Below are 8,761 nucleotides of genomic sequence, written 5' to 3' on the forward strand. Positions count from 1 at the left end.
TTGTGAAGATAGAAGATCCTGACAAAGTGTGGCAAGAAGTACAAGGTTTGGTGCAGAAGGAAGGTGAGCCAGTAGATGCGTACATACGTAAGTTTTCATTGGCATGGGAGCGAATGTGCAAGGCCTTAGCACCACAGGTATCCCCGCCTGACATGATGAAGAAGGACAAGTTCCTGGCTGGTCTTTGGGAGAATATACATTGGAGAGTGGAGCTAAAGAAGCCTAGGACATACGAAGATACACTAGAGGTAGCAAGGAACCAAGAGTGGAAGTTGAGGAAAATGAGCCAGTTAGGGGTGGAGTCTTTGCCAATGAGGTCTGAATTTCAGCCTATAGAATCTTTACAAGGTCGCATGTCAGGGGTTCATCACGAACCAGTGGTTCCTGTTACTACTCAGGTTATGCCAGCAGTGGCCACTACAGTAGTGCAAGATGATGGTCTAAGGCAGGACATGAGGAAAATGGTATATTTGATGAAGAATCTCAGCCTAAACATGCATGGTCAAGTGGGAAATAATCGAGATCGAGGGAGGTATGCAAATCAGCCAGGAGGTGAAGAAAGACCTAGGAATGGTGTTGGACAAAGCAATGGTAGGTTTTGGAGGCAGACGCCCACCTGTTACAATTGTGGAGAGTTGGGTCACATCAACCCGCAATGTGATAAGCCACCAAGGATGGGGGGGAGACATGTATCCATTGCCAAGACAGGTGCTAACTAGGTCAAATGATTATGGCATCGAAATTAAGGGAGATGAAGGAACCAGTGGACTGACCCAGGAGGAAAAGGGAAAGACAAAAGTGCTAAGTGTAGTCACCTTGGAGAAGGCATCAAAGCTAGAGGATACATTGGTGATTCCTATTGGGAAGAGGACCACAGAGGATAAGGAAGGAAGAAGTGCCCCAGGTCCTAGTAAGAAGAAAGGAAAGAGCCATGAAAGCGAGAATGTCAAGGCCAAGAGGAAAAGGAGAGCTCGTCGAAAGTTTCATGTTTCAGATTTTCCACTAGGGGATGGGCAATTAAGCTATGACTTGAAGGAGGATCTGACGAGCAGGAAGGCAGATGTTACTTTTGGGCAGCTTATAGAGATGGTGCCTAAGCTAAAGCGACAGTGGAAGAGGATGGTTAACCCAATGGAGAAAGAGCCAGAGAGAGGTTCAGTAAAGGTGTTGGCAATGGATGAGCTACCAGACATTTGTCCAATAGTAGATGTGTGGCATAAAAGGAAAAATTTGGGACAAGGTTATGTGGATGGCGGAGCCCAAATATGCGTCATAACACACTCATGCGTTGAGAAGATGGGTCTCACAGTGGCTGGGGTGTCAGGTTTTCGGATCAGATTGGCAAACCATCAAAAAGTAAAATGCTTGGGTGTTGTAAAGAGCTCAGAAGTGGAGGCATATGATGCAAAGGCGGTGGTTGATTTTCATGTGATGCCAGCAGGGTTGGGAGCATATCCTATTATACTGGGCAGACCATGGTTACGTGCAGTGGGAGCTGTTCAAGATTGGCGACATGGTACGATTAGCCTCTATGGAAAGATAGGTACCAAGAAGCTTTACAATATGGACACAAGGAAACGATTAGAGGAGCTTTATGAAGATGAGGATGAGTCTAGTGATGAAGACTCTTCCACGGTGACAGATGAGGACAGTGATAGCACTACCAGCAGTGATGAGGATGCTAATGTTGCATTTCTTTTGATGGACAAAGAAATACAGGAGTTTGGTTTAGTTGCATTTGCGAATGAGGTTGAAGATGAAAGTGAAGGGCCTTATGAAGTGATTGAAGGGCTGATGCAAACCAAGGTTGAGTTGTCAAAGAAGCAGGAATTGATGACACAAATGATCAGTGGAGACCTCTCAACTATGGAGAAGGATATATATTTGCACATGCTAGCTAGTTTTCCTGATTTGTTCATTACTTCATATGAAGAGATCAGAGGGTTCAACGGAAAAGAGATGCATATAGAGCTGAAAGAAGGTGCTAAGCCAGTGCGGCAAAGGCTAATAAGGATGGGTCAAGAGCAAATGGAAGCCGTGCGAGAAGAGGTGGACAAGTTATTGAAGGCAGGGTTCATAGTCCCTGTGGAGACCACAGAATGGGTGAGTCCAGTTGTAGTCAGTCCAAAGAAGGATGGGAAGTGGAGAATTTGTGTAGATTTTAAACCCTTAAACGCAGCCACTAAGAAGAACCCATATCCTCTTCCATTCATTGATCAGATCTTGGATTCAGTGGCAGGTTATGAGAGGTACAGTGTGTGTGATGGTTTTTCAGGCTATTTTCAATTGAAGATTGCTCTTAAAGACCGCACAAAGACAACTTTTATTACAGCATGGGGCTGCTATTGCTACAAAGTATTGCCATTTGGGTTGTCAAATAGACCTTCCTTCTATCAAGAGAGAGCAAATTGGGTGTTGGAACCATTCATTGGTAGTTGTGTTAAAGCTTTTATGGATGACTTCTGTGTTTATAGCAGTAGGGATGAACACCATGAGAAGCTGCAGATGGTATTGGCTCGATATGATGAATGTGGAGGACAACTAAATCCAAAGAAATTTCATCTATCACAGGCAAGGGTGAAGTTATTGGGCCACATGGTATCAGAAAATGGCATTGAGGCTGATCCAAACAAGGTTAAGTCTATTATTCTTCTTCCATCACCTACGAGTACGAAGCAATTGGCAACCTTTATACACAAAGTGAAGTACATGGCAAGGTTTATTCCATTGTCTTCTCAGATTCTTTATCCATTACAACAAGTCGCAAAGCATGATCCATTGCAATGGGATGACAAGTGTGAAGAAGTGTTTCAAGAGGTGTTAGGGGGTTTGTCAGCCATGCAGGCTCCTGATTGGGAGAAAGTTTTTTATGTAAATCCCCCAGTAGGGGATGATGCCATTGGAGCCATGCTATTGCAAAAGGGGAAGGGCAGCCATTATATGAGGCCAGTGTATTGTGCAAGCCGAGTGAAGTTGGTAGCGGAGAGAAAGTTCTCGGAAGTAGAGCTAGTGATGGCCAGTGTAATATTTGCTTGTCGACGATTTCGTCATTACTTGCTACCACGGCATTTTGTTTTCTTGACAAGTTATGCCTTTTTGCCACAGTTAATTAATGGTACTAACATGTCAAATGTGGTGAAGAAATGGGTAATTGAGCTGCAAGAGTTTGAGTTCTCTTTTCTAGTGGAAGATAGTACAAGGGCTACCCTAGCTGATTTGTTGACCTACAAGGAGAATCCCCTTGTTGTTAAGGAAGAGGTGGTGAGAAAGGTAGTTGAAGAAGTGCCACAGATCAGCAATGCACATGTGTTGTTCTTTGATGGTTCATACAGAAAGAGCCATGATGCAGCTTCAGGGGGTATAACACTTTATGATCCAGAGGGGAAGCTAGTATGCAAGAGAGGGTTCAAATTGGATGCTCATAGTAACAATGAGGCTGAATATGCTACTCTGGAAGCCGGATTACACATTTGTTTGAAGCATGGGGTTCGAAGGTTGAGCATAAAAGGTGATGCCTTGTTAGTGGTGAAGCAAGTGCTGGGTGTGTGGAAGAGCAAGAAAACCTCATTGAAGGAGATGTGTTTCAGAATTAAAGGCCTCTTAAAAAAGTTTGAAGCATGGAGCATCAGACACATTGAACGTGCTCTAAATGGGGAGGCACATGAAGCAGTCAAGGCATGATTGGGGACCTATTTGTGTTGAGGACCAACTTACCTCTTTACCATGGTCAGGAAAGTTTGGCTCAAGAAGAGGAGTTTTTGCTAACAGGAATCATTCCAAAGGAGATTCAGAAGTATGGCTTTGTGCGTAGAGCATACAGGTACAAATTGATTGGTGATGTCTTATACATGAAAGGGGCTGATCTCGTGTTGAGACGTGTACCTTGGTGGGAGGAGATTTACAGAGTGTTGGAAGAGAATCATGAAGGCGCATGTGGTGGCCATTTTGCTCTAAAGATCACCTTGCATAAGATTTTGCAAGAGGGGTATGTATGGCCTAGTTTGCACAAGGATGTTCACCATTGGTGTAGGTCTTGCAATAGGTGTCAAGCATTTGGGAAGAGAGTGTTGAAGCCAGAGCTACGAAAAACCATTATGGCGTTTAATGTGTTTGAAAAGTGGGGGATTGATGCAATAGGCCCGTTACCTATCACAAGCAGGGGCAAAAGCTATATCTTGACGGCAGTGGACTATCTCTCTAGATGGGAAGAGGCTATAGTAGTAAAACAGATCACTGCAATGGATGTGGCAAAATTTTTGTATGATGAAATATGTTGCAAGTTTGGGGTGCCATTAGAGCTACTTTCAGATAAGGGGCTAGGATTTAGAGCTAAACTGCTAGACTTCTTATGCACAAAGATGAAGATTAGGCACCAGCATACCACTCCTTATTACCCACAGTGTAATGGCTTAAATGAAAGATTCAATGGTGAGTTGGTACAGATTCTTTCGAAAGTGACAGAGCACCAAGGAAAGAATTGGGATTTGGAATTGCCTAGTGCATTATGGGCTTACCGTACTTCGGTGAAGACAGGTACAGGGTTTACTCCATTTCATTTGGTGTATGGAAAAGAAGCACTATTGCCTGTGGAAGTAGATTTTCCTGCGGTCAAGATGTTAGAGAAGTTTCTTGGGACGCCTAGTGATGCATTCGAAGAGAGGCTCTTGTAGTTACAAGAGGTCCAGTTGGATAGGATGAGCGCATTGGAGCATTATGGGCAGATGCAGGATAAGGCTTTGGCAAAGATAAATGAAAAGGTCAAAAGTAAGGGTATCAAGAAGCATGACTTGGTTTTGCGCTACAACAGTAAGCTGGAAAACACCTTCCAAAAGAAGTTTCAAATTAAGTGGGAAGGCCCTTTCAAGGTAGTGGAGTGTTTTCCAAATGGCACATATCAGCTGGCTAACCTGGATGGTGTTCTACATAAGTCAAGGGTAAATGGATTGCGTCTTAAATTGTATCATGCTAGATTGATGATGGTGGAGCAAGATGAACTGTCTGTGGAGCAAGCAATGTTGGTGAAGGATGAGGAGACCTGTGATGCGGCGAGTCTCATATCGCTCTTTGCTGCTGCTGATCATGAATGATCTAGCAGGTTAGGGGATGGGCAAATTATGTCAGGAGTTTTTTGGAGCAAGGGATTGCGCATATGTACATACACATGCATGGTGCATCGAATAAAGGATTACCCAATTTCCATAGCCAGGTGGTTACGTGGGGCCCACATGTGTACAGGTAGGACAGGATGTACATAGTGCATCGATTTTCACTATTACCAATACCACTGTGTTTTTTCTACAATAAGGAGGAGTTGGTAGGGCATAAAACTTCTCGAGGAAGCTATCCGCGGGCCGACTACATGAGGTAAGCAGGTGCGTCACATGGCATCTAGTGGCGTCAGGAGGGCGAACGAGGTCAATATTTGCACGCGGATGAGGACGGACACAACGTGGGTGTTTTCTTGTGAGAGTTATGCAAAAATTTCATCATTAGGACCACTTTTTGGGTCCACTTCACGTGGTTGTGAGACGTATTATTGAAAAGAAATGAGGGCCAGGTGTGCGGATGATGCAAAAAGGTGACAACTATGCACTGCGAGATCAGTTTTTGGCCTGTTCGGGGTCCGTTTGAGGTCATCTAAAAGGACAAGGGTGCCCAACTAATAAAGCTAAGTGTGGGAACTGAAAAAAATGAGATACGACCAGAAAGAACGTGGAGAAGAGAGGAGGAACAGTCGCAGGTGTGTTTTTGGGGTTTTTGGAGCCTGTTTTGGCCGTAAACTGCTCATCCGAGGTCGGATTTGAGCACTTTGACATTGTAGACTGGGGTTTTGGGCCGTTCCGGACGCGATGGCGCTGTCCATTTTGTTAAATTCCTCACTCTTTTCCTGTTGTTTTTTCTGTGTAAGTTTCTCGTATGAGCGAAGTTTCTGCTCTAGTTTGTGATTGTATCTGGCTTATTGTACCCATATTGTGTGAGCTATTTGCCCCATTGGTGTTGGCCCAAGCTCAATTGTATCTAAACATCATAAATTCTCCTCTTTTGAGCTGAGTTTTTTGGGTGTGTGTGTGTGTGTGTGTGTGTGTGTGTGTGTGTGTGGAGTGGGTAAGTGGATAGTCTCTCTCCTCTCACTCCAGAGGTGTGTTCCCTGTCTCGGCCAGGTGTGTTGTGTAAGCCGAGTGGTGCCCCATAGTGTGTGTGTGTGTGTGTGTGTGTGTATCTTCCCAAGAGTGTGTGTCGGGTCGTTATAGAGGCGCTGTGTGTGTTTTCATCCCGCTCACAACGTCAAGCACCTTAGTCATCAAGCATGACAAGCACTTCGAGCTAGGTCGGGTTCCCTCGTCTCAAGGTCAGCCCTAGCTTACCTAAGGTCAAAGGACTTTTACACACATTATTGGAGGTCTTCAATGAAGCTAACCCTAAGGTCTTATTTTCCATTTGTTAGCCTTGCTCTTTGATATACCATCTCTCATTTGGCCCCTTTACCATTGGACCCGTGTTGAGATAGCTCTATAAGCACATGTCTATATCTTAGCCCTTGGTCCCGTTTATTCTTCCACATTAAGTGAGCAGTTTAATATGAGAAAATCATTTGGATTGGTTAGATATTACATATTATATTTTATGACATCATGTGGGTGTGACAGAGCTAATTTCTTTGGCTTCATGGTGGATGAAGCTCAAGCAAATCGGAATACAATTCGAATTGTTTTCAATGGTGGTGACAAGACCAATACAATGAGTGGTCAAGAGTGTTCTTGTCTTTTCCATTGGATGCAAACATTGAATCAACACAAAATGAAAGATGTGGTGCAAGCTTCTCAACACACACACAAATAAATGTGTGAGAAGTGGAGGCAAGCACCAACAAAAGAGGCTGCAATAGTAGAGGCTCGTCTGATACGCCAATGGTGGCGTAACAGTCATTGCATAGACCGTAACATTCCATACATGGATTCATGGCTTATTTGGAGGGAAATACGTATTGCACATTGGGGTGGCATTATGACGTGCGTAGAAAGTAGCTCTGATGGACCAAACACTCCACGCACAAACCTTGCGAAGAGTAAGCATGGCAGCTGGCTAGTAGGGGAGGGTTTTCGTAAACGCATTTCATTATATGATGCATGTACAACCGACCTTGAAAATTCCATCTTACAGAGCACAAAGGCCATTTCATACAGCCATGGAAAACACATTGGGAAAGGTCCATCAATACAAAAGTTTGTGGAAGGCCATGAAAAACGTCCCAGCCAAGTGATAAGAGCAGTGAATGAGGCTACTAAGGGCACTCCAATGTATAAACAAACAACTCCATTGACAGGAGATAAGGAGACATCAAGGCAAAAACGCAAGCCAAATGTGGTTATCATTGTGGAAGATGATGCATCGCATAGGCCTGAGTACAACTTGGTCATCAAAGATCGCATAGGCCTGAGTACAACTTGGTCACCAAAGATCGCAAGAAGTGTGGAAGACCACGTAAGATCAACTTTGTAGAAGAAGGGATATCATAAATCCCAAAACGAAGTATAGGTTCTGGTGGACAGTATGTAGTTGAAAGGTCAATGAGGCAATGTGGGCCATACGCCAAACTCCACAAGGTAGTAGAGTCACATGTAGTGTCACACCAAGAGGAGGACAAAGGTGTGGATGCAGCTTTGCTAGCCTTGGTATACCGGCCCCATCTTTTGAAGGATATCAAAAGCATCCAAATGGTGTGGTGCATCAATGGATTTGGTTTTGTCCGGATCATGTCTTGCATTGCCATCTAGTAGACCAGAACATTGAGCCGCAGCCTCAGCATCCACCACACACTTGGCCCGTGCATGTGGGCACCAACCTATTGGAGGATGAGGTGCAAATATTGCATGAAGGGGGGTATCAAGGGGAGATCAACAAAGAAGGAATATCTATTGTAACGCCGGTTGGTCCTGCACAAAATATGACCAGCTCTCCTTTCAAGTCAAAAGATGCATCCACTCTTGAAGGCAGTGCACAAGCCACAGTGCGAGATGTTGTGTGTGTGTATGGTATCGGGCTTCCATTTTCGAGGATGCTGCTCGTAAGATCAGTTTAGCACTAGCCCTGAGAGTGAAGGTCGTAGAAGAGATATGTGCAGCAGATGGTGTTAATGAGGTCTTCAAAGTAGAGACCAAAAGTGAAGACGGTCATGTCGGGATGTACAAAGTTTGTATTTGCAACCAGCCATCATGCACATGTCCACACTTCATGGAACGGGTGTCAAAGAAAAAACCATATCTTGCATGTAAACATTTGTATTTTATTTATCCGTGTGTGCTAGGGTCAAGCCAAAATGAGAACATGTTTATCCATCAACCAATTTTGGCAGATGTTGATATTTTCAAGGCATTGAGCGGACCTATCCAGCCATGGATTCATAGCATTTTTCATTTCTCACTTTTTGTTTGTATGCTTCACAAAATGGAAAACTGTACCAGTTTCTAATTTTATCTTATGATGGACACATTTTGGTACATTGATTTGTAGTTTTTTTCAAATTTGGGAAATGGTTGTTTATTTGTCAAATCGTGAATAAAGTAGTATAATATTTTCACAATGGCTATAAATTACCATTGCTTGAATTATTTTTGTGAAAGCGTCCAATAGATTCCGTTGCACACCTCTATTACTTTTCATGATGTCCGATGATAAAATCAAGTTTGCGTGGGATGCCATGGAAGCCATTCCCAACGGAGAGGCGTTGTATGGAACCGACTGGTTTAGGGAGGCTCTAAAG

Source organism: Adiantum capillus-veneris, chromosome 21, assembly GCF_014529385.1.
Source record: "Adiantum capillus-veneris isolate H3 chromosome 21, ASM1452938v2, whole genome shotgun sequence".
In the NCBI taxonomy this organism is placed as follows: Eukaryota; Viridiplantae; Streptophyta; class Polypodiopsida; order Polypodiales; family Pteridaceae; genus Adiantum; species Adiantum capillus-veneris.